This window comes from Chenopodium album, chromosome 13 (genome assembly GCF_948465745.1).
Source record: "Chenopodium album chromosome 13, dcCheAlbu1.1, whole genome shotgun sequence".
NCBI lineage: Eukaryota > Viridiplantae > Streptophyta > Magnoliopsida > Caryophyllales > Amaranthaceae > Chenopodium > Chenopodium album.
In genome coordinates, this window is record NC_137846.1 from 32,750,758 (window position 1) to 32,756,779 (window position 6,022).

General features: G+C 39.3%; 1 non-coding gene across 1 annotated transcript; it reads left to right on the plus strand.

Annotated features, from left to right (window-relative positions):
- The first annotated feature begins 240 nt into the window (after window positions 1-240).
- Window positions 241-347, plus strand: LOC145577207 (small nucleolar RNA R71). Its single transcript, XR_014098678.1, has one exon. It is a non-coding gene; the product is annotated as a small nucleolar RNA R71 (small nucleolar RNA).
- Window positions 348-6,022: the final 5,675 nt, after the last annotated feature.

Genomic DNA, 6,022 nt, shown 5'->3' on the forward strand with positions numbered 1-6,022 from the left:
TGGCAAGTAGATGTTAATTGAGCCTGCACAAAGGATGCGGAATCAACATTATCTTTCCCTTTGTTAGCAAACCCTCTAAGATTCCCATATTGGGAATTATGAATTTCCATATCTTTGATTACTTGACCTGCATTATCAACATTAAGATTCATAAACCTCCCACTAGCTGCAGAATCTAGAATTGTTTTAGATGTATTTCCAAGCCCATTGTAAAAAGCTTGAATCAACTACCACTGTGCTAAATTATGGTGGGGGCACTCTCTCTGCAGATCCTTGAACCTTTCCCAAGCCTCATATAGAGTTTCATCTGGCTTTTGGGAAAAGTTTTGAATTGTACTCCTTAATAAAGCTGTTTTTTTTGCAGGGTAATATTTATTATAAAAATTTAAAGCAAGAGTTTCCCAGTCAGTAATACCAAGTGCAGTTCTATTCAACCCATTAAACCACAATTTAGCTTTTCCACATAAAGAAAAGGGAAAAATAATCTCCCTGCTTTGGTCTTGCTTGACCTCAGCTTGCCTAATGGTATTGCAATACTGATAGAAATCTGGAATGTGAAGATTAAGGTCTTCACCCTTAGCTCCACTGAATTACTTTCTTTCAATCATCGTGATAAATTGGGGCTTGATCTCAAATTGCACTCCATCAAGAGCCGGAGTAGGAGTGAGATGTGGAAAATCCGTTAGGGAGGCTGCGAATAATCACTAAGCTTGCGAGCTGGAGGAGGTGGTGGTGGTGCCATCTCTAATTCAGGTTCTGAAGAAACTTCCTAATCGCTAGAATCAGATGGGGTTTCCAAAGGTGGATTACCTTCAGAAGTGTCTCGTACCTGTCTGTAAAGGTTTTTCTGTCTATGAAAAGATCATTCGATTTCAAGATCGAATTGAATGTAACCTGATATAAAACCGTGTCCCCGGAAACAACGCCAAATTTTGACAGGATAAAGTCGTATCACCTAGTCAAAAATAATTCCTAAGTCCTCTAACTATGCAGATAGGGAAGAAGGGTCGAACCATAGGGAAACGAATCAATTTATTCCTAATTAAATTAAGTAATCTAAATTATTAAGTAACTAATTTATTGGTATGTAAAGAACTAAACTACGAAGATTAAAGTTTTAGGAGAAAATCAAGTAATAAAAGCCTAGGGTATTGGTTCACCAATAAATAATATTCCAGGGTAAAACACAATAATTAATCATCAATGCATTAATTAATCAGATCATGAAGGGCTTTTGCTACGTATTACAATCACAAAATTAATCTACCAGTATTAAATCGCATCTTTCGAATCTTGACTTAACCATTTATATATTAACCTGCCTATTGAAACTAAGCCAAAACATCAATTCTCATATGTCGAATCTCGAATCAATATTGCTAAACTTATACAATTAAACCAAGCCTAATCTAATTGCATAACATTAAATCAATCAATGGGAAATTAATCAAGCATTGACAATCAATAATAATACATTACCCCTTCATATTATTTATGGATCCCACAACCCTAGAATAAAAATCTACTCACACATAAGTAAATCTAAAGTGATCAAAGCAATTAAGCGGAACATGATGAACCAAGGCAAATAAATTACTGAAATAAAAAGGGAAGAAATTGTTACCAAAGTTAACGGAAATAATGAGTTGAATTAAACCAAGAGTTGTAGAGAGAGAAAACAAGAGAGAAGTTTAAGCTTAAGATAAGATTAAACTAATGGAAGAGAAATAGATAATTGTATCAAAACAACTAAAACGTATTTATACAAAACATAAAAATCCTAATTAAAACCTAAGTAAGAAAATCACCGGAATCAAGCTTCAAGACACACGCCCGGTCGGGCGCCAACTCGTCCGGCTGGGCCCGCCTTTTTGGTTCTTGAGACTCCTCTCGCACCCGGTCGGGCGCGAGACAGGGCGAGGCAAGCTTCCTTTGTTCTTCCGCCCCACCCGGCCGGGCGCGCCTCAGGGCGAGGTAAGCCTGACCGGGCAAGACCACTTCGGCAATGGTTGGCACTTCGATTGGGCTTTAATCCTAATCCCAATTCGGATTTCCACTTCGGGACTTGAATACTCGGTCCAAATGCCTCGGTTTCTTCAAAGTCGAGCCCTTAATCACCGATTTGATGACTCCAACCGGTCTTGGGCTACGAAAGGTGGTCGTACTCTTCCAAAGCTCGTAGTTGCTCCAAATAATCCCGGAAAAATGCTCCAAATGTGCAATTTCCCACAAAATGCTACCAAAACTACTAAAACACTAAAAAGCACACATTAGCAATAAAAGTGGCTCTAAAGTGACAAAAATACTCCTAATTATGACCAAGGGACGGGGGTAAATCACTATATAAAATAGACATATCACAAATCCAAGCAACAGGCGGATCACCTTGCTGACCTCTGAGAAACATTCACCACACTCAGGCAGCACAAGGTCATGCTCAATCCCAAGAAGTTTGTCTTTGGTGTTGAGTCTAGGAAGTTTCTCGGAGTCCTAATTGATCAAAGGGGGATAGAGGCCAACCCTAAAAAAATATAGGCGGTCATTGACATGAAATCACCTCGCACTGTCAAAGAAGTTCAAAAGATAATAGGTTGTTTGGCGGCCCTGGGGAGATTTCTCAACCAGTCAGGTGACAAGTGCCTCTATTTCTTTTAAGCGATCAGAAAGAAGACAAGGTTTGAATGGGGGGATGATGCTGAGGTGGCCTTTCAAAAATTGAAAGAACATCTACACTCTTTGCCAAGGCTTGTTAGCCCTCTGCCCAAAGAGACGCTTTAGATGTACTTAGCCATTTCAAATCATGCCCTCAATGTTGTTCTCCTTACAGAGAGAGAAGGCATCCAGTTCCCGGTCTATTTCATTAGTCATGTACTCAAAAATGCCGACCTACGGTACCCCATGGTTGAAAATTTTGGCCTTGCACTTTACATAGCTGTCAAGAAGTTGAAACCTTACTTTTTAGCACATCCGGTCGTGGTTTATACAACCTTGGAGTCATCCGGCAGAATGCTCAAATAGGCTATAGAAATGCAAAATCTTGATATCACTTTCGAACTAAGGAAGGCAGTGAAGGGCCAGGTGTTTGCCTACTTCATTGTCGAAATGACAAGGCCGGTTGCACTGGATAATCCTTATCAAGTTTGGAAAGTGTATGTAGACGGGAGCTCTACCATGAACGACTGTGGTGCGGGCGTTATCTGTCATTCCCCTGAGAGGGATAAGTATGCGTATGCACTACGGTTCAAGTTTCAGGCCTCAAATAATGAGGCAGAGTACAAAGCCTTGCTAGCCGGCATCCGCATGTGTAAGGCAGTAGGGGCAACAAAAATTGACGCCTGCTCTGATTCACAATTGGCCGTTAGCTGACGTGGGAAAATTAGGTCGTTGAACTAATCCTCCTAAGTCAGACAAAATTTATAAACACTCAACAAACCTAAATACAAGTATAGAGGTAAGTCAAGGGTCGAACCCAAAGGAACGGTAATGTCTAAGTGCTTCCAATTATGTGCCTAAGCTAGGTCGAAGACAAAGGGTAAAAGAGGACACTAACAACTACTAAGACAAAGAAATCAAACAAATAAAATGCTAGGGATTAGGATTCACTTATATTAGCAATGAACAATGCAAATTGGTTTAGGAAGTTGACTAAGTCAAGCAATGTGAGGGAAAATCAATTATGCAACCAAAAGAGCATATCAAGCTATTCTCCTAGAGGTCTAACTAGCGTCAACTACGATAAACTCTAGCTAGGAAACATCACAAGACACCTCAATCGTGTAAATGCAAGCCACAAATCAATGGTCCGTATCAATGTGAACTTACAATGCAATATAGTGTGAATAACTAGGGTGATCAAGCCTAAATCAAACACACACATGCACATAATCAATTAACCAATTTAATCACATCATCAACTCCATCAAAATCCCCAATCTACATCAATCCATTACATAATACAAGCTTCACCAAATCCCTAACCAAACAACTACTCTAGAAACATCATCAATTCAACAAACAACTAAAGTAATCAACAATCAAAGAAGAACAATTACTCTAATCAAACATCAATCATCAAATCATCAAAATCCAATCAAAATCAACAATCTAAACATGAATACTAAACAAAACAATAAATGAGATAGAGTTTAGAAATGCTCATTGATAATAGAGTAGATCTCCAATACAATTGTCACCATTGGATCTTCAATCTCTCAATCACCATTAAAATTCTTCACTTTCTCTCTCTAAAATCTACTCCTAAAACTAACCCCTAAATCTAGAGAGAGAATCTCTCAACTAAGCTAAGAATATGATCTAATTCTATTATGAAAACTTCTTACAAAACTTGGGTTCAAATAGGTAAAAGAAGAGAGAGAAAATCGTCGAAATCCGATCGGAAAAGACCCACGTTGGTGCGGCCACACAACAGGGGATGTGCGCCCGCACAACCATGATGTGCGCCCGCACAACCATGGTGTGCGGCCGCACATCCCTCGTGTGCGCCCGCACATTCTGCGCGTGCGGCCGCACTCAGCTGGGTTTCTTCGAATCTTCAACTCTTCAAGCTCAAGGGGTGCACACATGATTTATGATGGTGATGGAGGACAAGGTAGGCAGTAGCTAAGGCTTAATATTTAGGGCACACACTTCCTTTGAAAGGAGCACAAGAGAAGAACCAAGACTTGGAACTTCCACTTCTTTGCATCTTGAGCTTCCCAAACTCCATGAACTTGATCCTAAAGCCTCTTCCACCATAATGGATCACCAAAATCACGACCCGAACCTCGTCCAATACCTACAACCACGAAAATAGAGCAAATAAAGAAGAAAAGACTAGAAAACCAACGAAAAGCACAAAAGCTACAAAATAAGAGAAGAAAGGTAAAACTAAGCAACAAAGCATAAAACTAAGCACTTATTAAGCATGAAAGCTATGAAAAGAGAATAGAAATGACCTAAATGCTCGTCAAATGTGTGCCATTTATGACACACATCAAATACCCCCAAGCTTACCTTTTGCTCGTCCTCGAGCAAAACAAAACCAAGGGAGTGGAAATGACGAGCTTAATAAAACAAACTAAAGAAGAGACTAGATGAGAATATACACTAACTCACTTTCGTAGGAATCACGGTTGTTTTTAGCTACAACAAGCCCTTTAAACCCCAAAGTCGCCTATGAGGACGAGTGAGGTCTCGTAAGGGTATCCCAAGAGTTTGACCCATAACTCTCATAATAAAACAAACAAGGCAAAGCATGAACAAGAAAACAAAATACAAGAAAAGCAAACAAATGTTCATGAAAGGACTTTTGCAAATGTACAAGTACAAGTGGATGCAAATCTTTCTAAACAAGTAAGGGAGTGCACGCTCCAAGATACCCAAGGTTGATTGAAACATAAATATGCTAAGCATAGGAACTAGCTTTCACAATCCACTTTCATCCCAAACAATCTTACCGCGTTCTTCCTAATAGCTTCAAATCGACCTCAAGTGAGCATCCCAATGATTCCACGAAGGAACCGGAAAAAGAGAATTTTTAGGCTACTCGACATCTTGACTTTTGCATCCCCTCTCCCTATTCCTAAAACTCACATTCCTCTTCACCGATGAATGACTCAACCATTTAGGTCAAAAGGTCTTTCGTCAAGGTTGTAACGTTAAGGCAAAAGGGTCAAGGTAGGCTAAAATTTAAAATTTGGTTTAAAATTTGGTGGTTTTCCTAAAAGTGAAGCAAAGAACGGCCAATTCTTAGAATCACAATCAAGTAGTCACCAAACAAAAACAAACTAACACCCCCAAGCTTATTCAAAGCTATAAATCACAAACATATACACAAAAAGCGTGAGAACGCTTCCCCCCAAGCTTAAATGGAGCATTGTCCTCAATGCTCAAAAAGGGAGATAACTCACATCAAAATATTTTTTGAATTTTTCATTTTACTCTTTTTTTTTTCTTTTATTTTTTTAATAGTGCTTTGTCCTCGCCTCTTTTAACTTTGGACGGCTTTTTCGATTTTGCACTT